Source organism: Fukomys damarensis, unplaced genomic scaffold (assembly GCF_012274545.1).
Source record: "Fukomys damarensis isolate Sample0158 unplaced genomic scaffold, DMR_v1.0_HiC HiC_scaffold_32, whole genome shotgun sequence".
Classification (NCBI taxonomy): domain Eukaryota; kingdom Metazoa; phylum Chordata; class Mammalia; order Rodentia; family Bathyergidae; genus Fukomys; species Fukomys damarensis.
In genome coordinates, this window is record NW_022900944.1 from 11,049,046 (window position 1) to 11,072,765 (window position 23,720).

A 23,720-nucleotide genomic window follows, 5' to 3' on the forward strand; every position below is an offset into this window, starting at 1 on the left:
TCACTTGCCCAGCCTGAGTTTTAACCTCCAAAAATTTGTTCTAAGACATGAGGCTCCTGTGGCACACAACAGGTGGCTTCGACTGCACCTCTTCCTGACCTCAGTAGTTTTGGCATTGCGAGGGCACTGGTGTCCAACTGAGGGTTCTTGGTGCCCATTGAGAGATGGCATCAGCTACAAAAGCAGCCCCGCAGGATGGTGAGAGTTCATGGCCAGCTGAGTGGTGGCCGTGGCAGTAGCAAATAGCCCAGGACTAGGACAGCATGGTGAAAATGGATGTGGTGAACAGATAAGATGGACTTCAGGGCCCTTTGCACCCTTTGGAGCCCCCTCCTCCCTTGCCTGGTAACCTGGGAGCCCCCTGTTGTTATGGCAAAGCCACATGATGAGGGCAGCAGGCCCACTGCTGACTTTATATGTAAAAACCAAACCTTTGCATAATACACTTTGGAGATGCTGGATTATATTCGCTGTTGGAGCATCTTTTAGCCAATCCTAAAGCAGATATAAAAAAGCAGTGTAGTGGTAGGACTGTGCCCCCAGCAAGACATGGTCAAGTCCTAACCGCATGAATGTATTCTTCTGTATACCCAAGTTAGGAGGAGATCGCCCTGGGTGATGGCTCACCCTTCTCTAATCATAAGGAGACACAAGGCAGATGCAAAGAGGCGCAGCCGCAGGGTAAAGAAAGCTGGGCACCACTGGAATCTGGAAGGAGGAATTCTGCTCCTTCAAGAAACCCTGGCCCTGCAGACCTCTTGATTTTGAACCTCAAGGAAAGACATTTCATTCACTTGAGGCCACCAGCCTGTATACTTTTGCTACAGCAGTGAAGAGGCATCAGGGTAGGGCATGACTTCCATTCATTATGGAATCTTAATTGACTTTTTGTTTCTATTTTTTTGATTGCTTGATTGATTTTGCACAGTAGACCCTGGGGTTATGACTGACCTGAAATACACACGACTTGGGTTACAACTGAAATTTTAGTTTATTTATGACCAAAGTCTTGAGTTTCGACCTGTTGGCTGGCCCCTTGTGCTTCCAGATGGTGTCAGACACAGTTCTAACCCTTGAGGAGCTCTGGAAGGAAAATTACAACAGCCTTTCCTGTGGGGGGCTAATTGAGAAATCCTGAGCCAATGTCTCTCCAAGGACCCTGAGATCAGCCTGTTTACAGGAGAGAGACTTTGAAGGCTGTGTAGAGGAGCTTGAGCCTTCAGTCAGCCAACTTGAGTTACAACCAGGCCTTGCAAACAAATTGAGTTTGTAAATCAATGGTCCACAGTACTGGGGATTGAACCCAGTGCTTCTGCACAGAGCTACAGTCCCAGCCCTTTTAATTTTCTTTTTTTTTTTAAAGAGTCTTACTAAGTTTCCCAGCCTGGGCTCAAAATTGCTATATCCTCCTGCCTCAGTCTCCCACAGGGCTAGGATTATAGGTTTGTGCCACTGTGCCCAGCTTCAGAAATTCTTAAAGGAACACTGTCCCAGGTGCTGGGGAACAAGAACATTAGGAGACAATTTGTACTACTACAGGGACAGAATGCATCCCTGGGACCTAAGGGAGAGGCCTGACTCTGGAAGGGATGGGGGGATAGTCAGCCACCTACAACCTTGTGGTAGTCAGGGTTCGCAAGAGAATAGGTTGATACAGGTCACATAAATTTTAGGATTATCTTATAACATTCACACAAAAAGTCAAACGCACAGGAGTGAAAGAGATATGTCCATGCACTAGAGACATGAAGAACACAGCCAAGGGCCAGGAGCCCAAGGCAGTGTCCTCCAGGAACCCAGCACAAGACCATGTCTCACGAAGACTGCAGTAAAGATCTGTACTGGAAAGGCCCAAAGGCCAGTGGTGGAAGCCAGGAAGTCTGTGCCTGTGGGGATGAAGGGTCTGTACCACCAGGCTGAGGGATCTGCACTAGAGCCAGGAAGGGATGCGCACAGCAAAGATGTGGGCAGCCCTGATGAGAACAGCACCGATTCCCAGGGATAGCAAGGACCTGAGCTCCTTTGATTACCAGAACAGCCAAGTTTGCACCAGGAAAACCAGCCTTGGCAAGCTTCTCCAAGAAAATCAACAGCCCAGATCTTGCCCTTCAGTTCTCTTTTTATGCCCTTAGCCTCAATCCGCAGGTGGGTCTTCCACACCCAGAACCGCACTGCTTCGGTTCATTTGGGCGTTCCAAGGTGACCATTAGTTAATCCACCACACACCTCACAGGTGATCAGACAGAAATGGCGGTGGTGAGACATGAGAACAATTTGCTTAGTGTGGCCACACTGGAAGAAACAGTGGGACCAGTGTGCTAAGCCCTTTCTCTGAGACATCCATAAGAGCTTCAGGATTATGTAGGGGAAGGACTTGCCAAGGAGAGTGCAGTCATCTAGACTTGATCTATTATCTCAGGTCTGGATTTGTGAAGTCCTCCTATCACTGCGAAAGTCATCATTCCCAAAAGGGCAATGAGATGATTGCTCCTGCCTGGGGAGAGACGCACTCCTAGTTTTTGTCACAAAGTGTGAGCCAGCAAGGCTTCTGCTCCTGGAATTTGAGATCAGCTGGAAAGGACCCCTCCAGAGGACAGGTAAGAGAGACAAACAGAGTTAGTCAGGACAATAACTGAGTCCTCCTTCAAAGTGACAATGCAAAATCCCAAGCATGAGAAGGCAGGGCATTGCCAGAGGTGTAGGCAATCTCCCTGCTGGGCCTTCCCAAGACCCTGTCCTCTCCTGGTCTCTGTCCCTTAATTTCCCTTTGGGGAATCACCTTGCTCCAACTCCATGTCTGTGGGGTTCAGTGGATGTCACCCAGTTTCTGGTTGCACAGTGATTGTGTGGCTCAGATCTGGATGAGGAGAAAGGGGTGAGAGAAGGACTTGTGACCCCATGAAAGCCAAACAAGATAAATTTGGGGACTCCTTTGAAGCTTGTGAGGTGCACCTGCTTTTTTTGACTGGAAATATGTTGATGACTTAGAGGAGAGGTGACCTTTGAGATTATGCCACCAAACAGCAGACACAAGAAATAGAGCAGGAGGGGAAAGTGAGAGACAGATACCATGGCCCCACCTAGCCCATAGCCAGAAGGAACTGGAACTTTTCCTGTGAGCCAATAAATACTGTCCTTCAACTTCAGGCTTTGCTGCAGCTTTTGGGTTGAGTTTCTATCTCTTGTGCCCAGGAGTCTCGACTGAGGAAGCCAGAGATTTTTGAGAACCAGGGTCAGCAAAACCCTCTGCCTGGGATCCCTGTTCCCCCAATTCTGTCTCTGCCTCTTGGTCCCAGAGGCTCAGGAGTGTCAGATCACTCAGGCCTACGTGAGCAGGCAAGGCCTCCTCCAAGGCCAGGGTAAGGCAAGTGGATTTAAATTTTCTGTCTTGAGCTCCATCCCAGCCAAGGATTCTAGCCTCCAGGGGCCTCTGCTTAAAACCCTTTCACCAACTCTGAATGTCAGATTAAAAACTCAATCCCCACCCTTCCTCAGCCTGCCCTGACCTCTCCACAGCAGTCAGGAGCCCAGGGGAAGCAGATGCTCTTCCTCCCAGAGGAGGATAATTTGAGGACCGCTTACTGACCAAGGGATTAAGCCCAAAGCATGTGAGTGGCGCTCTGGGGAGGCCAAAGGGTGATGCCGGCACCTGGGCCAGGAGCAGGAGACCAGCACCATCCCAGGCCCAGGAGAGACAGATACTGGAGAGAGAGGGGGGCTTTGAGGGAAGCAGCCGGGGAAGGAGGCTTCATTCTCCCTCCTCCCTCCTCCTCCCTTCTGTCTCTTCCTGGGCTCCTCATGGGCTGAATCCCAACAACCAGGGGCATAGGAGCCATGTTTGAGGACAGGGCAGGGGATCTTGGTTGTATTCCTCATTGCTGAGACAAAATACCCAGCACCACAACGTAAATGAGGAGAGGTGTATTTTGGTTCACAATTTTCAGAGTTTTCAGCCTCATAGTTCCCTGGCTCCAAGGCAGGGTAACATGGCAGAGGGAAAATGCTTTCATGGCCTGGAAGTAGGAGGCAGGGGCCAGGGGAGATTCAGGGAAGAGAGAAGGAAACTTGATATCCTGGGCCCCACCCCGGTGACCCATCTCCTCCCCCAGGCCCCACCTTCCAACCTCACATTTAACTGTAAACTCACCCACTGCTGCACTGCTGTGATCCAGTAACCCCAAAGCCCCACCTAGGAGAGCAGGGGCTTCTAGGGACACAACAGCAGAGCAGGGTGCAAGGTGGAGACGGGAGTGCTGGGCAGGACTCTGGCCCTCTCCCAGCATGCTCTCCCTCCCTCTTCACATGGGGCTACACTGACTTTCTCTCCTTCTCTCCCTTTCCCCAAGGGCAGCCCTGCTGTAGCATCACAGAGTGGTGGCCTCTGGGATCTTCTGTCAAAGAAAGAACCTGCTGTTCAGCAGCACAGAGTGTGGGGAGCTGATGGCCCTCAGGTGCAGGGCCTTGGGGCTGCCCCAGCCTGGGAGGCTGCCATGCTCTTTCCAGCCTCCAGTTGAACCCAGCAGGGTAGGGAGCCTGGCCTCCCAGCCTCGGTGCTCTTTTTGCAGCCATCTCAGCTCCACTTGCCTCTCTATGTCCACTCCCGGTCACACTCAACATTCCCTGGGTGGCACAGCTCACTTTTGGGTCTCAACCCAGATGCCACCTCCTCCAGGAAGCCTTCTTGGGCAGATCACTTGCCCAAAGGTTTCACTCTTGGGTTGTCTTCTTTCTGGCAGCAACAATGGTCTCAGAACAATCCTACTACTTCATCTCTTCCTTCTTTATTGACTCTGGCCTTCAAATTATCAACTGCGTCCCCAAGGCCCATAGAAGAGAGTTATCAGTAAGTGCTGGTTGGCTAACTACATGGTTGATACATGAATGATCCTTCACATGTGGGGAGTTGGAGGGGCACAGCAACCAGAGAAGGGATGGCAGGCTGGTCCCAGGGCAGAAGGAGCCAGCGAAGCCCTGGAGACTCTGACCTGGGCTGTGGAGGGGATCACTTTGGTCAATGACAACTGCATCCTAGATCTTCCTTTTCCTGCACGCGGAGTCAACATGGGACTGACAGCATTAGATTTCCAGGAGTCTAAGGACAGTATCATCCTTGTGTAGCCCACAGCAGAAGAAGTTTAAGCTCAGCCCCAGGTGGAATTTCCCAACAGGGTAGAGGAGTAATGAGGTCAAAAAGGGTCTGCAAGGTAGGCTGAGTCACGTGTTTTCCTAGGGGGCATGAGGAAGGCAGAGGACAGGCCAGGCCCTTGTTTGACCTTGTTTGAACTGTTTGTGTGGACTCTAGGCTGGGCCAGGAGGGCCTTGTGGGCTTTCACTTCTTTCCTTCTACCCTGCCTCACCCACCCCTTTTCCACCCCCTGCTTGCACCCAAGTAGGTCAAACGGCCTCAGTCTTTGACCTCTGCCTGGGATATCAGGACAGAGTGTGGAGCTACCGAGCTGTTTTTTTTTGTTTGCTCAGCGCCCTTCTCCTTTCTGCTGTTTACAGTGTGCGTGCTTCTTCCTGGGAAGCTGCTCTTCTGCGCTCCTGTGGGATTCAGGTCTGTGGGGCCTTTGAGCCCGCAGACCAAGATGACAAGTAGGTAATAGGAGCCCACTGACAGTTTGGGGAGAGTACTGCCCACCTCGGAGTGGCAGAGAGAACAAAAGACAAGGCTTTAGTGATGCTGCTTGAGACCCTGGATTCATCTCTACCTGAACTAGCACAGCCTTGGGTTTCTCCGTTCAAAGAGCCCTTTCATACTTAGCACAATTTGAGTTACACTTCATTATTTTTAACTAAAAGTGCCCAGAAAATAGATGTGGTTTCCAAGAAAGGCCGCCACCGATTTTCCCCAGTCTGCAGGGCAGTTGTCATCAGCGGACACGATGTGTGCGCTCCATGATGGCCTCCGTCAGAGAACCCTGCAGTTCCTGTACTCCTGGATGGACCATCAGTGGGTACACAAGAGGTCAGGTGGAGAATGGGCCTAAATGGGGCTCCAGGGCATCAAGACAAAGGGACCACAGCCCCAACAGTTGTATCTGCCCCGGGAGCTTGGGTAGTGGAGGTCACTGGGAAGCTGTGCAGAGACGTCCTGCTCTCGCTGTGGTTGGACAGGCTGAGCTCCTCCACCAGGGAGGCTGCAGAGAGGACCCCTGTGGACCAAGACCCTCAAAGACCTGTTCCCCAAGCTGGGAAGTTCCCCAAGAGTGCACCCTGCCTCAAGGCCTGACCCTGTCCTAGGGCAGCCACCCTGGCCAGCTGGGGTGGGTATAGAAGGCTCCACCCCTGCTCCTGTGTGGAGCCCCAGCTCTAGTTTCCTGCTGAGGGGGGAGGAGGGGCTCTGAGAACACAGAGCATCCCCTTCCCCTCCCAGCCTCCTTCCCTCGGGTGCAGGGCCATTTCTCCAAAGCCCTGCTCCCTGTCTCAGAGTCTGGGCAGCTACAGTCCCCAAGGAGCCATGATTCCCCAGGAACCTCTGTTCCTTCAGGTCAAGGCACTGTGCCCCGCACCAGGCAGGGGTGTGGACAGTGCTTTCCCAGAGTGGGGAGCAGAAAGCAGTGTGTATATTTGTTGCCATGACTCTCCAGGCTGACCTTTGCATATGGTGCAGGCCATAGTGGCCCTGGGAGGGGTTGACCAGGCCAGAGTGTCACCAGGCTGGGGTCCCTGGGCACATTCAGGGCTGTGCACGAAAGACTAGCAGCATAGCAGACAAAGACGGCTCCTGGGATGGTCCAGTTCCTCCGCATGACAGTTTCCCCATGGGAGAGAGACTGCCTGTGGGCTGTGTGTTGGGTATGGTGCTAGATCTTTAGCACATGTTTAATTTCCTTGCAATTCTTTTGCGTGGGTGTCAGGTTAGCATCTGTGTTATCTGAGGAAACTAAGGCACCAAGGAAATTTGCCTGGGACACATCATAAGGGAAAGAAAATGAACAGTCAATCCCCCTGGGTACTCACGTTGAGCCAGGTACCGTGGCAGCACCTTCGTACAGGCCCTGTAAGCAGAGTGGGTTACGGGTTCTTAATGAACCCTGGAAGGAGGGGATTCCACAGAGGACCGGAAAAGCGAGGCCAGAGAAGTTAAGTAGCCAGACCAAGGACACAGAGAAAGTGAGCAGAGGGCTGAAAGATCAGTCCATGGATTCTTTTCCTTGCAGGTGCTTCTACCTCCTCAACCACAGGGTCTTCTGTCCACTCAGCTCTCCGGCCCAGCTCATTGGCTCGAGAAGCTCCTCCTTAAGGCCTACAACTGCCTGAGTAGAGAAAGAGCAGGAGAGAGCCTCAGCGCTCAGATTCCCCAAGTTGGGCCATTCCTGCACAGACGGGTTCCGCCATCTGGTGGTCACTATTGGAGAAGCGTCCTCAGGGCTCGTTGCCTCCTGGGTCAGAACATTTCTCTGGGCTTGTGGCTCCATCTAGTGGCTGTAATGCGAAACCACACCCATCCCCTTCAGCCTCTGAATCCTATTGAGCAAATTCTTTAAAATTCCAAGACTGTTCCTTAGAGCTAAAGAATTAGTATTTGGAAGGATGCATCCATATCGCTTAGATTTTAAACACTATTCCAATGCGATCTTAACTCTGGGAAATTTTAAGCTTGAGAAGCAAAGGGTCTGATGTATGTGTGCCTGTTTCACAGCCTACCTCGCATCTTACAGAGCGTATTTACTACTCATTATGATATGATCACAGCTGATCATATCAAAAGAGGGACAAGCAGGCAGGGCTCCCGTTTCAATTTCAAGATGAGGAAGCTGAACTGTCATTGGAGCAGGAACTCGTGACCCTGGGTCCTATGATGTTCCTGGTTGTCTGTCTGGCTTCTTATCACCACAGCTGCCTCTCTGCCTGTCCATCATCGCCATGGGAATGAAGATGGGTTGGGTACTGACCTGTCAGCCAGGACAAGGAGGACACAGAAATCTTACAGTGATAACAGACGTGTTTATTGACACACACTGCAATGCTGTCGGGCCCTTTCAAAGCACTTTACTGTACTGGTTCATCTGAGCCTCAAAACAACCCTGAGAACACAGTCTTGGGGTGATTACCCCTGGATACACGAGAAAGGTAAAACTCAGAGAGGGTAAGGAGCTCCCTCAAGACGACACAGGGGTCCTGAGTTCAATATCCGGAACCAAAAAAAAAAAAATGACGACCCAGGAAATCTGCTCTTGGACCCACACTCCGGCATCCTGGAGCAGCCCAGTCTTGGCTGCTGACATTGCAGTCTTCTCCCTGGGTGTCCTGGACCAAGGCACCCTCTCTCTTAACCTGCTAATTTGCCCAGAAAATGTTTACGAAGCCCTGTGCAAGATACTGGAAATGCAGCCTCAACTCACTGTGGTCACTGCGTGCGTGGTGCTTGCATCTCCACAGGAGGACACCAGCCATGCACAGAACACAAATCCTGCAATTTCAGATGACTGGAGACAGCTCCGTCTGGTCCGTGAGAAGTGAGTTCAACACTGCGAGAATGGGAGGGCCTCCCGCAGGAGGTGATATTTGATTTGAGTCCTGGAGGAGGAAAAATAACCAGACTAATGCAGTCCGGGGAGACTGTGCTGGGAAGGAGGAATGGCGAGCCCGAGGGTCCTGGGGTGGGGCCAGCTGGTTGCATTTGAGAGACGGAAAAAAACCACTGAATCTGGGACGAGTGAGCAGAGGCCACAAGGGACATTCATGGGTCTGGAAAGCAAGCATACGAGGCTGCCTCCTCCAGGGCGCTCCCTTCTCTCCTCTGAGAGTGGTCCGACTGGGAAATGGATCAGGCTTCCAGCCCGCTCTCTCCAGAAGCCAGGTGGACCCCGGTAGGCTTCCTTTCCTCTCTGACCTGTGGGCACAGGGTGGTAGACTGGGCTCAGCCAATGGCACTCATGGCCTCTTTGGCAACGTAAGAGTACACTGTACCCCGGCAGCCAAGCACACCATGCCTCGCCTTGGCACCTGCCCAGTTGCCTGGCTTTGCCTCCAACCCTGACCTTGCTCCAGTGAGTCCCCTTTTGCATAAGTCAGCAGAGTTCACTTCTGCTGTCTGTACCCATAACCCCGAGGATGCAGTGTGAGGAAGGGAGGGAGACGAGGCGGAGGCTGGGGATCATGGGATCCCAGCACTTTGCCAGCACTCTCTTGCTCATCCTGTGGGGAGGAGCTTAGCCTGCCAGCTCCTGTCTGGAGGGTCTCCCCTCCCCACACAAGCCTGGCTCTTACCCCATTCGGCTTCCATGGACCAACGACCCTCAGCAGTCAGCCTGGCAAGGGACAGGAATCCTGTAGCTTTGCCTTGGGATTATTGGTCCATTTCCCATACGTCCCACCCCTGAGGTCTCTACATGTCTCGGACAAATACCTCTAAGCCTCTGTTCCCACCAGGTACCCCACTGACTGAGGAGTACAGTGAGAGCAAAGAGGAATGGACAGTGAGATCCTCTCAGGTGGTAGGGAGGGGCCCGGGAACCAAAGTTTAGCTGAGGCCCCAAAGAGCCTCCTACCCTTGGATACTGAAGGCTCAGGGAGTCACACATCACATCCAACACCCGGCTGATGACCCCAATCCCTTTGCCCAACAAGCCCTGGCTCTCGTTTTTCTAAGAATCCCGTCAATGCCCTTTCCTGGAAGTGTGGCTGGCCCTTCCCCAGGCTGGGCTGCAGCCTCAGATCACCTCCTCGCCATTGCCACCCAGGAAGTCAGCCCCTCTCTCCCTCTCACTGGTGCTTCGGCACAGGGGAGATGCAAACAGTCTCCCAGGAGGAGCTGCTATCTCTGCCTCCGCACTTGCCCAGATGGGGGTCCCTGCCTTCCCTGCTCAGTGACCTTCTCCTCCCTCACTCAGCGTGGGGAGAGGGCCCCCTCACAGAATCCAAGAGGGACTTCAGCTGGGACTGTGGACAGTGGGAGGGAGGACTTGGGAAGATCTGAAGAAGGGATGGGCATCGCCAAGTGTCCCTATGGGCGGTGCCAGCATCCCCAGGGCAGAGGCGGGTGCAGCTCCTGGGTGTGACAAGCAGCAGTGAGGGAGCCCCCAGGGCCCTTGGTTTGCATCCCTGAGGGCCCAGCCTCGGTGCCGGTGGGGTGGGAAGCAGAGGAGCAGTTCCTACCCTTGCTCCAAAGGCAGCCCCTCCCCTCGCTTCCTGCAGCCCTAGCTGAGGCCCACAGGATCTCTAGCATGGGGGAGTCCCGGGATGAGGTAGAACTTGGTAAGGCTTTTCCTGGGACTTCGGGGCCTCAGGACAGCTGCACAGAGAGTTGTCACTGCCGTGGGGCCTGCGGGCTGAGTGGGGTGGGAAGAGCATCTCAAGGGAAGTTGGGGCTGGAGCAACCTGGCCTGGTTCAAGTGCGGATGTCTGGAGCCAAGGGCCCTGGAGGCATGAGTGGGCTCACGCCAGCTAAGACAAGCTCCCCGGCGTGGTGCAGGCCCGCTTGAGTCTCCCATTTCATTTCTAAGTCTCACGGTGGCTCCATCTGTGAGCAGCAAGGCCTTGGGGGCAGAGTGCAATCCCGCTGTCGGGTGCAGCTGCAGAAGCTGCCCTGAGCACTGGACACCACCGCCTGGAGCCGCCCATTGTGGCCCTGGAGTGGGGTTTTCACTGGCAGACACATTGGCGGCCTGCCGCCTGCAGGAAGCTCTCCATTGGAGTTGAGTTCAACCTGTGCTGCATCTAAAGAAGGAGGCTTCCAAATAAAAGGAGAAATTTGCATCTTCCTCTTTAAAAATGGCAGAAAATCTGACCCCTGTGGGCCGGTTTGCCGAGCCAAGCAGCGGTGGCCCCTACTCACTCCCAGGTCACCGCAGGCCTGCTCCCCACGCCCTGTCAATCACAGGCAGCCCCCTCACACCTTCGCTTCCTCCTGTGGGTGACGGGGAGCCGCAGTGTGCTTGGGCAGGTGGGAGTGTGATTGGATTTCTGCCTGAGGTCCTTAACGCTACAGCAGCCCCAAGAAAGTTCAGATAAAGAAGATGGCAGCGTCCTGACACAGGTGCTGCCCGGACTCAGCCGGGACCATAGGTGTGGAGCTCATTTCTGTGCACCACAAAATGTACGGTGGTATTGGAGACTCAGTAAACAGCATTTCTAGTTCTCAGAGAGGTTCTGTCCATGTGCCGTCCGTGTCCCCAAGTCAAGCAGAGCACCCCAGCCTACCTGCCATTGCTTGGGCAGCTCCCCAGCCTCTGCCAGCTCATGGCCAACAGTGCTAAACTCAGTTCACACATCAGGCCCCTGCTCTGCTTTTCTGGGGCTGTGGCACCCAAGAGCTCGGAGCCCAACTAGGCTCAGAGAGAATCTCCATTGGGAACCCATACAGCAGCTGATGGATTCCCAGAGGCAGGAAGGATGGGCTGCAGGGTCCTCATATCCTCAAGGGGTGAACCCACTGAGGGGCACCCTCCAGACCTGGCAGTTTGCTATAGGCTCACATAGAAATGTGGCCATTCCTTCTGGCACCCAGGCAGCACAAACTGTGTGTCAGATACTGTGCCCAGCACATGATAGGAGAGTCTAACCCTTTCAGCATCTCCTGGTAAGATGAGGAAAAGAGAAAGGAAGAAAAAAGAAAGCAAAAAAGAAATCCTCCTTGCTTAGTATGGGGACCTGTTTCCAACAATCAGCAAGCAGCCAAAGAAGCCAGTGCCCCAATGCCCCCACCTGCTCCCCTGGGTGGAATCTCATAATAAAAAAGTCCCGAAGAGTTTCCCTTAGCATCTCTATTTGTGGCTACTTCCCGGCAAAGCTACATTCTGAATTCTGTATCCTCCTTTCCCATCTTCTGTGACTCTCTCTCTCTTTTTCTCTCCCTTCCAGCCATCCTGGAGCTGAATCCATGAGTTCCAACCTCTGGCAGACTCCATAGGGCCCTAAAAGGACAGAGGAGGGGACCAGGAGGCCACATGGCCAGCCAGATGGACCAGAGAACATGGGCTGTGTGCTGTACAGGTGACCTGAAAGGGGGCAAGAGTGTGAAAAGCTTCCAGGCAGAGCAGAGGGTTCATGGGCTAAGTGTGGTCTGGACAAGGTGATTTTCTAAACCCCCAGGGCCCCTGCCTACTCTCCCTTCTCCTTATCTAGTTGAAAGAGATGTCTGTTTCTTACACCCACATTATCCCAGGCTAAGATGGGCTCATGTCCCCATCTCCCTAAGGAGTGGGCTTCCCCACACTCCTGCCTGGTTTTCTGCACCTCCTGGCCAGGCCTGCAGAGAATCTGCCACTCAGGCTTTTTTGCACTGTCCACCTTGGAGTGTCCAGAACTGGTGGGCTCTGCAGGACCCTTGGGTCAGCTGAGGGTGGATAGGGCTAGATTGGCCTGGCTGAGAGCACTCTGCTCTGCTGGGGCTCTGTCCTCCAGTGGGCTGATCTGGGCTCGTTTTAGGTAGGCTGCAGGGGAGTAGGAGGAGGAGGAGATAAAGGACGGGTCTATTTGTGCAACCTGTCCACCAAGTTGCTGCTATTTCTAGCTTCTCTTAACAAATTCCTATCGTCCCCAGTAGGCTAAAGCCAAGTAGCAGTCACCCCTGTAGATAAAGTGTGCTCTTTCTGGTTTATACACCCTTACCAGGTCTGTAACTAAGAGACTTGGCCAACTCTTCTCCCAGGACCACCCACGCATGCCCATTAACCATCACCTCAGGGCTTACAGAGAAATCTGAGCTCCTTAGCTTGGCATTGGAAGTTCTTTACATTTGCATATTCCAGGCTTGCCTCGTGCCTCTGCCTTGTAATCCCTCCTCTGTTCCCCTTACACTCCAAACTCTCATCCCATATTTGTAAGCATGGTTCTTCCTCCTGCTCCCAGAGGTTGCCTACTTCACAGACTCTTCTTTTGGCCAGGAATCTTTTTCCTTGCCTGAAGAAAGCTACTCCTCCTACAGGGCACAGGACAATGTCGTCTGCAAAGTCTTGCTCCATCCTTTTGGGCCCTCCCCAGTGCCACCCCCAACACCCTGACCCAGCACACTGGTTCCCTAAACACACTCTTTTGCCCAAGTTAATGCTGCCCACCACTATCTCCCTCCAGAAAACCTGCCAGCCTGTGTGGAAAGCATGAGGAGACTAGCGGAGGAGGCTAGGGGACCACACAGGCCTGCAGACAAGTCCTGCCTCCAGAGCACACGCACTGCTATCCCTGGAAGGTTGCCTGATAACTTCTCTCAGCTTCACTTTCCCCGTCTATAAAATAAGTTGCCTGTATCTACCTTAGGAGGTTTTTTGTTGTTGTCGTTGTTTTTCTGAGAGGCTTAAGAGAGCTAGTGTATAGTACAGTGTCTGGGAAATGGCAGATGCTCAATAAATATGTGTAGTGTGAACAAACTTAGCCCAATCTTGAGTCTTTTACAGCCTTGGAGCCTCCCAGCCTGTCCTCTGTGAGACTCTCCCTTTCTTTCCTGACCGAAATACTCTGGTCTCCAATCCATGTCACTTCCTAATCATTTTGTAGGGATGGGCAGGAGGGGCACAGACAACCGTAATGCTTCCAATCATTGCTCCTCAGGGATCAGAGGACAGCGATTAGTTGCTTGTCTAGGTCTCACAAACAAATTAATGGAGTGGCAGCTTTTGGTGCAAAATACAATTCCTGTTGAAGGATGATATGCATTAAATCCAGCTAGAATATGCCGTGATGTGTGTGTGTGTGTGTGCATGTGTGAGTGTGTGTGTGTGTATGTGAGTGCATTAGAGCAAAGCTGCAGTAATCACACATTTACAACTAATAAATTGGGTCCTCTAATTCCACTGCAATAATCCTTTGAAATATAATCTCTCATTTCAGACTTATTGAACATGACTTTTCGTAATTATAATTCTGCAGCACACATGGCTACTTATAATTAAATTCACTTTCAAGAAATCTAAAGCATTTTTGGTGGATTACTGGTTCCTATGATGTCATGAAGGTAAAAATTAATGTATAATCTGTTGAAAATACTTGGTTAGTTTGTGGATTAAAAAAATGCACGCTCTACTATTGATCAAAAGCTGCAAAGTCAGATAAGGTGATGAAACATACACTATTTCTCAGCAACAGGCTCGGACAAATGCAGAGCAGAGCCAAGCATGTCTCTCCTGGCCCTGCCTTCCGAAGAAGGCAGCTAACCCCACAAAAGGGGAATGTTTGAGGTACTTGAAAAGACAGAAATGCTGAATTATGTCCAAATTATGTGCTGGAGATGATGCAGTCATCAATTTTGAAAAGCGATTGACTACAGGCCCCCTGGCTGGTTGATCAGAAAACAGAATTTAAAAGGCCCCAGACCAGTGAGTATGTGCAGGAGGCCCACACAGCTGAAGAAGACACAAAAAGGAAAAGATTAGCAGATAAGAAAGATGGAATCCTTGAATGCAGAGAGACAGTCACGGAGAAGACAGGCCTCAGTGGTCTGACAGTACTGTCTTTATTTTTATTTTATTTATTTATTTTTTTTTTGAGACAGGGTCTCAATGCAGTTGAGACTGACCTGGAACTCACTATGTAGCTCAGGCTGGTCTTGAACTCACAGCAGTCCTCCTGCCTCAGCCTCCCGAGTGCTGGGATTACAGAAGTGCGCTACCACGCCCAGCTCTGACAGCACTGTCTTGAGTCATCAGTGAATGGCCCTAGAGTGGTACTGCTGGGCTACAACTCTAACCTGGAATGAGCTCATATTTTATTGCTCAACCCAAGGTCACGGCAGTGCATGTGTCCCCTACTTGCTCCTCAAGAGCGGTGATCACTTCCTCAAAGGTGGGACTGCGAGAGTGACAGGAAACTTCTCCCACCAGCAGAAAGGTATTTCCAGGCTTTTTCCTTGGCCCAAGGCCCAGATCTTGGCTTAAGCAGCTTTTTCATGAGCACAACTCTTTGAATCAAAGGCTACACATTAAGCATGAACCTGAAGATATGGATAATTTTGATATGTGAGCAAGAGGGCACACTGGTAAGTGCTCTGGTAATGGGTGGGAGAAGGGGCCTGGGTGAGCGGCCCGTAAGTTGTTGACGTTGGTGACTTCCGGGAGCAGGGAAAGGGTTAGGAAGGTGTGTGTGCGCCTGCATGCACATGTATCCAGGTGTGTCTATGTGTGCACATGCTGTTTGTATGTGGAAATGCACGGTTACCTCCTCAGTTCCACATCGTGATACCATCACCTTGGGGTTAGGGTTTATATAAGTGAAATTGGGGGAACAAAACCATTCAGCCCATTTCAGTCTGCACACGTATGTGCATTTGGATTCTGGGTGAGTGTGTGCATGTGTGTGTGTGGTATTCGAAAGTGTATGTATTTGTCTGTGTGTCTATATGTGGTGTCGTTTATGTGAGTGCGTCTATGCTCATATGTGTTTGTATGTCTGCAGTCTGAATGCATGCCTGTATGTTTCTGTGTGTGTGTGTGTGTGTGTGTGTGAGTGAGAGAGAGAGAGAGAGAGAGAGAGAGAGAGAGAAAGAGAGACAGTCTGTGTGAAGACACCAAGGGGAAGAGAAAGAGAGGAACAGACTTCAGCCTAGTCCTTCTTCTTCTCTAGCCTATTTCTCTACCAGTAAATCTCCAAAGCTTGCACATGCTGTGTGCAGTCTCCATGCAGTGTCCATGCTAGGCACAGGGTCCACAGAACTGGGAAATAAGGTCCCTGCCTCAAAAGGGTAGAGTAGCATCAGGAATGAGTAGGGCTGGCATCTTCCTGGAGGCCTCATGAACAGGGAGATGGCCACCACCTAAAAGAGAGAGCCTGCTTTCCAAGTTATTGAAGGTATCTCCCCACCCAAAAGGACAAGGTTGGCAGTTCCAAGGGATACAGGGGAAAACGCCTCTTACAACAGCACCTCTGACTGTAGCCCAATGAGTCACTTCTGAGAAAACAATGGCTATCACTTTCTACACTTTCCTTTGACCAAGCACAGAAAATGCTGCAATTTTAGCAACCATGGAGCCTTTGGTGCTAGAAGGGCTTGAAGGTGGGCAACTTCAAGCAGGCAGGCCTATTGAGAGCAGTCAGACAAGCAAAGGAGGAGTCAAGACCACAGTGGAAATGAGGGCTATGACAACTTACAGTCTCAGAAACCATTCTCAGCCTGTGCTAGGAGAAAAGGGAAGCCCCGAGAAGGGACAGTATTAGCTGAAGGTCCTACGCAAGGCAGAAGCTGAGACACAGGTCTGAGACTTTAACGTTTGATTCCTCCCCATGTGCAAAAGCATGTTAACAATAGTATTTAAAATGATGCCATAGGACTGGCATGCGTCTGAAGATAAGACTGGACTGAGGTTCTGCTTTTTTTTTTCTTTCACATTTTTTACACCCGGACACACTAATGCATTTTCAGTGAATGGTTTGGTGACAGATGGATATGGGGATGAATGAATGGATGGATGGATGGATGGATGGATGGACAGATAGAAGGATGAATATTGAAATTCAGGAAAGGAAAAAGGCCAAGGTCTAACAGTTCCCTCCTAAAAGCAAAGGCCAGAGTTCATCCACATATATTTTATTTCAGTCATAGAGCGGACCTACGAAGGTTTTTAAATTTTAATGAACAGCCAATATGAAATCAGGATGTTTCAAATCATAACTATGCAGATTTCTAGTTTTATTGAAAAGAAACTCAGAAGACATAGTAGAGACACTAGGATTGCATCGCACAGGTAAACAGTCTTGAAATGGAATAGCAGCTGATGCGTTTGAAAGACTTGTAGCTCGCAGAGGTCCCACCACTCCCTATTTCTTATCCTTCCTCTGCCTCGCGTTCTCAGTTATCCACTTGTCTGGCCTCAGAGGTGTTTTCATCGCCCACTCCTGAATTTAAGGAAATCCTTTGTCACTCTTGGTATTTTCCATTCCCTGGTCTGTGCTCGGCCAGTCTGAGGCTGGGATTTTCTCTTCTTGCTTTTTTCTCTTATCCTTCCTCACCACCCCTTGGCACTTCTGAACTGGGCGTCAGTGAGGCTAACAGAAGCTTCAGGTTAGAGAAGCTTCCCACGGTCTTTGCAGCCCCTGCTTGCCCGATTCCTGGGGAGTGCTAAGTGGTCTAGACAAGGGCTCCTCCTGGCAGAAAAGAAAGGTGGGTTGAGTGCCTGTGCTTGTGCCTGAGCCCACGAGTTCAATGAGCAGGTTTGAGGAGGAAGGAGTCAGCCTTCCGGAAGTTAAAAGGGAATGATTTCTGCAAATGTCCCTTATGCACTTTCGTATTTCATTGACATTTTAATTAAGACTGGAGCACTCTTTGGGGAGCTCTGCTCTGAAGTTGAAATCACTTTAATATGCTGCCCTGGCATAAAGCTAGAGATGAATGGAAGCCTGGGGTTCTCATATGTTCCCTGGTACTTAGTGATTCTTTTTCACAATGCATTATGATGTTAAGACGGTTTATGAGTTTCTATTGGCTAAGTGCAGCCATATCAAATTATAATTTTGCTCAGCGGATTCTGCTCTAAGAAGATTAAAGAGCACCCAGGCCTTCCCCCGTAGGAAGCAGGTCCCGAGATCACCTCGAGCAAGGCAGACCCCAGGAGTCGAAATGGTTGCTATAAAAGAGTGAAGTGAGCCCTTGTGAAGGGAGTTGGTGAGGCATCGATGCAATAGGGTCCCAACGTCAAATGTAGCAGCGTGGCCTAGCTGGGATGGGTCCACGTGGGCGAGGAACTGCATCTCACACGAAGGACTCCTCAAATCTTACATTGCACATTTTGGCGTACAGAACTATGTGTTCTGTTTTGTTATTCAAATATTTTTCTCTTGGTGGCTGAAACCCGAAGCTAATCAAAGGTGCACATTGTGAGGTATTCCCACTACTCTGCCCTCCCTTTATTCATAGCATCCGTTTGATGTAGTTTTATGCTTGGTGCGGACTTACAGTTCCCCTCCCTTATCAACGTGATTTCCTGTATGTCATCGGAATTCTGTGCAAAACGACTCCCACAAGCAGCATGAGTGATATTATCAGTGTGAAATCATCATGTAGCCTCCAGACTATGAAACAGATGAAGAATGCTGAAACAGCACCTGCTCCCAAGGTTTGAGAATTTCAAATAAGTGGGGTAAAGAAGGTTCATTTAATAAACTTTTTTGAAAAGTGGGCTCTCATCTGGGAAAGAACATCAAGTTGTGTCTCTACCTCGCAATTTACATCAAAATTAATTTCAGATAAAATGTTTTTATGCATATAATAAAACACAACATGATTAAAGAAAAATCAGAGAATATTTAAAATAATCTCCGAATGGGTGAGAATTTTCAAAGGACCAAAGCACCAGAAGCCACAAAAGAAAACATTGATTAATTTGCCTATAAGGAAATGAAATATTAAAAGTAAACCGAACATGAAAAAATATTTGTAGGTTATATCCTACTAATGGTGACTATGCTGGCTATATAAAGAGTTCCTATAAATCAATAAGAAAAATCAAATAAACAGAAAAATATCCTGAGACTATGAATGAGTAATTCATAAAAAATGAAGTGCTGTTTTTTGCTGGTCAGATTAGCAAATATTACACATTTTGATTATACTTTGCATTTAAAAGGTTCTGGAAAATAAGCAGTCTCATCAGTGCATGGTTCACTTGCTCTGGGTAGACTCTTAAGAAGTCCTGGTCTCTAAGGGGAGAAGCTAGGTGGCTAAGTGCTGCATGCATGAGAGAGACTTCGTAAATTTAAAATTATTTTTACCATATGCATTATCACTTACTAAAATAAAAATATATGTACATGTAGATATATATCTACTCTCTAATATAAATTATATTATAGATATGGATAGAGAGAGGTACACACAGTACTGCTAGCTTGATTCTTGAACTTGCTTTTCCACTAATGATTGCCAGTATAGGCTCCAGCCCAAGAGCAAACATTCTGGGATTCAATTATACTTGAATTAACAAGGACTATTTTCCTTTCTCTTTTCTCCTCTGACCTCTAGGCCATCACAACTGCAGGCCTAAGAGAACTAACACATAGTAGTAGGAACTCAGTAAGGCTGTTGAATGAAGGCATGCAGTGAGCTGACCTGGAGGTAAACCAGAAAGAATCACTTTCTTCTCGCTGTTTTCAGGGTTAGGACCTGAACATCTAGTTTTCCATGGTTTAAAAGTGGGAAATTGGGTAGAATGAAATGATAGGCTGCCTGGGACACAGGGTGATGAGAGGAAATGTTTTGGTCTAATCACACAACTTTGGACACATTACTTAAACTCTTTAAATCTCTGTTTCCTGATCAGTAAAATAAAGACAATAATAACTACCTTCTGGGAGATCAGTAAATGCTAACTGAATAACTGAATAATGTTCTTATTAGTAAAGTGACATCTTGGTTACATTGAGATAAATGAAAGCAGGAGGCAGGGAAAAGATTCAAGTAATGTTGGTGTTGAAGGAAGGGCCAGGAGTGGAAGGAAATATTAGAGGAATGTATTCGTCCATTTTTCAGTTGCTATAACAAAACACCTAAGGTATTTCAAAAGAAAAGAGGTTTACTTAGCTCACAATTTTGGAGGTCAAAAGACCAAGTATGAATAGCTCCATTGGTTCTCCTTGGCAAGGATCCCCTGGTTGAATCACACAGATTTGTGACAGGAGTATGTGCAATAGGAAGAAGTCTCATGGCAAGACAGGAAGCCAGAGAGACTCAGGGACAGGTTCTCTCTTGTATAATGCCTCACTCTCAAGGAAACTCACTCCCCAAGGCCAACATTAACTTCTCCAAGGGCAGCAGGCCCAGGGACCTAACCACCTTCCACTAGACCCCATCTGTTAAATGTTCCATCATCTCTTAAATCACTAGTCTGGGGAACAAGCTTCCAACAGATAAACCTCAAGGGGGGAAAAAACTACATCTAAGTCATAGCTGGTGTAGGGAATGGGTCTTCCTCTATAAATGGATTAAAGAATTATGTCCCAAGGAGTTTCTGCAACTTTTGTGCAAAGGCATAGGTAATGTAAGTCCTTGAGTAGTTTGTCTTTGTGGGCTTTTAGATCCATCACTATATTTGTGTCTCCGTTTCTATTAGCATAAGTGCATGTGTGTATTGCATGCATATATGTATATATTTAGTAGAAAGAATTTTCAACTAAGACTCAGGTCCTATACCAATTTCGCTATTTAATAGAGTACCTGAAAAACCTTTGACAAATGTCTCTTGGATGGTGGTGGGGGTTCAGATTTCTCATGTGTAAATTGAACTAATTTCCCCTCCTCATTTCATTCACAGGGTTGTTTTTGTTTTTAAGAAGCAGATGAGGTGAAGGGTGAGAAAGTGGTATAGACTGGAAAATTGTACACTGCTGCAGTATACACTGCTGCCCTTGGTGAAGTGAATGTTGGTATACTGGAAAGAGTTATATACACTAGCACTCTCATACCTTTGCCAAATTTGGCTCCTGTTAACATGCCAGCTCTCTTAGTACTTTTGTTTGGCTATTCAGGCTACCTGTGTCCTTGCTCATTTGTGTCTCAGGGCAAATTCATAGGTTTAAGGAGATAATGAGGCAGAATAAATCATACTACTAAATAAAAGCAGTAACAGCAACAGTAATAATAATGATAACATATTGAGTGCTGGCTCTGTGCTGGTTTTAGTAAAAGCCTATCCAGAGAGGTGGGAGACACAGGAAAAGAAAAGAGAAATTACAATTACTTAACAAGCGAACTAGCAGAGGGCTCCAGGCTTCATTCATGGTTATGTGTTGCATGGATGTGTGAGCAGGTGAGGTTGCAAGCTCTCTTCAGCTCTTCCTCCTTCTGCACAACCTGTAGAGTGAGGAGATAGAGGGAATGGCAGTGGTGTTTCCCAGGGCTCAGGTTTCCCTGAGATGCCTGGGCAGTTGAGTCCCAGCCTCCACCTCTCCTGACAGCTCACATGATAATAATAAAGAGATTCCCAAACTATGAAAGATCTAGGTCACATCCTTCACTGCCAGGAATGTGCTATGTGACTCTTCCAGGTCTCATTTCCTTTCTTCATTTTACCACCTGTTCTGTTGAAATAAGGCAACAGATGTCTGTGATTTTGCCACCACCCACAGCCTCCATTCATCCTACCTGCTCTCAAGTCTGGATGAATTGGGCCAGAAAAAAACCACCCTCAGTTCCAGTCGTGCATGTGACCTTGAACACTTGACAGTCTTCAAGATAGGTGAGTGACCCCATCAGCACCACAGAGATACCTAATGGCTTTAACTGAGACATCTGGGCTGGAGCAGACTGTATTTCCTATGGGACTCCATCCTAGGAACACAGGGTCTAGCGTTTCTGGCAGTCATTTTGCTATCATGAGAGAAAAGCATCCATCCAAACCAACGCAGATAAAAGGCAAGAGAAAAAGAGATAAAGAGAAATGGAGTCCTGGGGACATCATTAATTAAGCACTTGGGTGATCCTGACCACATTTTCTTTGTGTTTTTCTGTGATGTGAACGAGTAACTTGTTCTTACCAGGACTTGTTCAAGCCCGTTTAACTGGGGTTCTGTTACTTGGAGCTGAGTTTGGTGATCATAGGGGGTTATTATATGATTTATGAAAGGATCACCAGGGGCCTTTTCACTATGGAAATCTTGGAACACCATGGCTCCTATGAGCTTCTCCAGAGTGGGTGGTGCTAGTTTAGGAAACTGAGTCATGAGATCTCAATCACAGCAGCCAGGCTCTCCGGAGAGACAGCTCTGCCAGACTGCCCACATCCCCTGCCTCTTCCTGTGTGGTAGGGTCTTCCCAGGCTCCATGAAGGACTCCAAGAATCCCATGACTTCGTTAGCATGACTTTTGTTAGTCTACCTCTTCTGATGAAGAAATATGAATGGGCTTGACTGTAATACGTTTTTCTAGATTCCTTTTGGGGTGTCAGGTCATAAATCAGTTACATTATAACATTTTTTTTTAATCTGAAAACTTCTAAGTACTAGAAAATATCTGGCCAGGACAGTTTCAGATAAGGGTTTGCAGATTTGGAGTGTCCTCAACTCAAGGCTAGAAGCATTCACATAAAGTTTCATCCTCCTGGTTTCCTTGAGAAGGTGGCTGCTCTGGTGTTATCACACAGGGCCACAGTGTCCTGAGAAACAGAGAGCATTTGGCCTCTGGGGTTTGTACCCTGAGGGTGATCATGGCCTGATACTGGGCTGCCCCATCCCTCGATGGGTCCTGCCCTTTGCGTCCTTGCCTGGTTGCCCCACTGTGTACTCAAAGCTCACATCTGTCAAGGCCACTGTTCGTCACCCCCCAGCTATGAGAACAACTTCCCTGGTATCTATTGAGGTGACTGGTTCCAGGGCTGATACTACAATCCATGGGCATTTAGTTTCCTGATGATAAAAGGCATAGGCTTTGCACAGAACCTAGACACATTCTCCTGTACACTTTAGATCATCTCTAGATGACTTATCCTATCCCAAACGATGTTAAGGCTAAGAAAACTGCTGTGAAACCATATTGTTTAGGTAATATTGATAAAAGAAGTATGCACGTGATCAGTAAGATACAAATTTTTCCTTATATTTTTCAATCTCCAGTTGGTTGCATCCACGCATGCAGAACCCATGGATACAGAGAGTCAAGCTTCTTGACTGAGGCTGCCGACCTGTGTGCATCAGCTCCTGCCATTCTTTCAACAGCCCAGGGAGAGAACATTCCCTGCCTTTTCAAATAAGGAGTCAGAGGGCCCCAGGTGCCACATGTCTTACCCTCAGCTACACCTTCCGGAAGAGCTAGGGCTGGACAAAGCCCTTATGAGCTTCTCTTGACCTTCATCTCTGGATTGATGCACAGAGGTGATTGGGCCATGGAGCCCTCAATCCAGTTTAGAAAAGAAGGTGGTGGGAAGGAAGAGAGGGGAATAAAGAAGAAAACTACGAGAGGAAATGAAGAACGTCTAAGTGAGGAGGCTTCAGGTCATTTGGTCCAATGCTCTTGTCTTCTCCATGGGGAAAGCAGGAAGGAGGTAGGGTTAACAAGAGGTTTGGAGGAGAGAAAATGGTCACAACAGTGGTTTTTGAGGACCAAATTCTGAAACCCAGTATGTGAACTGGGTTTTGCCATTTACCATCCCTGGCTCTGGCAAACTGCATTCTCTGGTTTAATCAGAGGGAGGGATCTCATGGCCACGACCCTGAGGCCTTTACTCTTTCCCCCTTCCTCTCATCCCCTTGGGCCATCTTTCTACTCTACTGTCCCCCTCTTGACTCGGAGAAGTAAAATCCAGCCTCCATTGGTACAAGTCACACCTGTGCCCAGAGGAGGGTTAAACTGCAGTTGAACAGACGCCTACAGCCACCGAGGCCTCGATAGAGGAATGGAACTCGAGGCAGAAGGGAAAAATGAAATAAAGAGTCAAGCTTAGAGTGTCCTATGAAATAGCATTTGGCCTCTGGCACATCCATGTGCAGAAGAAAGCTCAACTTCTTTGTAAAGTGGGGAGTTTTGTGTGAGCAGATGCATTTTGTTTTTTTTGTTTTCCTATGAGGAATCGATGATTAAATTATCAGAAACCAAGCTAAAAACCAGGCTGCCTGAACATTTTCCCCACATGTCCCCTGGGTCTCTCCAAGCACCTCTTGCTTATGAGGTGCTAGCTTTATCTCCCAAGCTTTAGTTTAAATGTCCAACACATTTTATTAATGAAAGTAATAAGCTGTTGTTTATTATATGTCATAATGGGGAATATGACTATTTAATATATTTCTGACATTTAAATTTCACTTAGTTCTGAGATGTGGATGATATCAAGGCGTAACTCTTTACCCTGGAGTGAGCACTC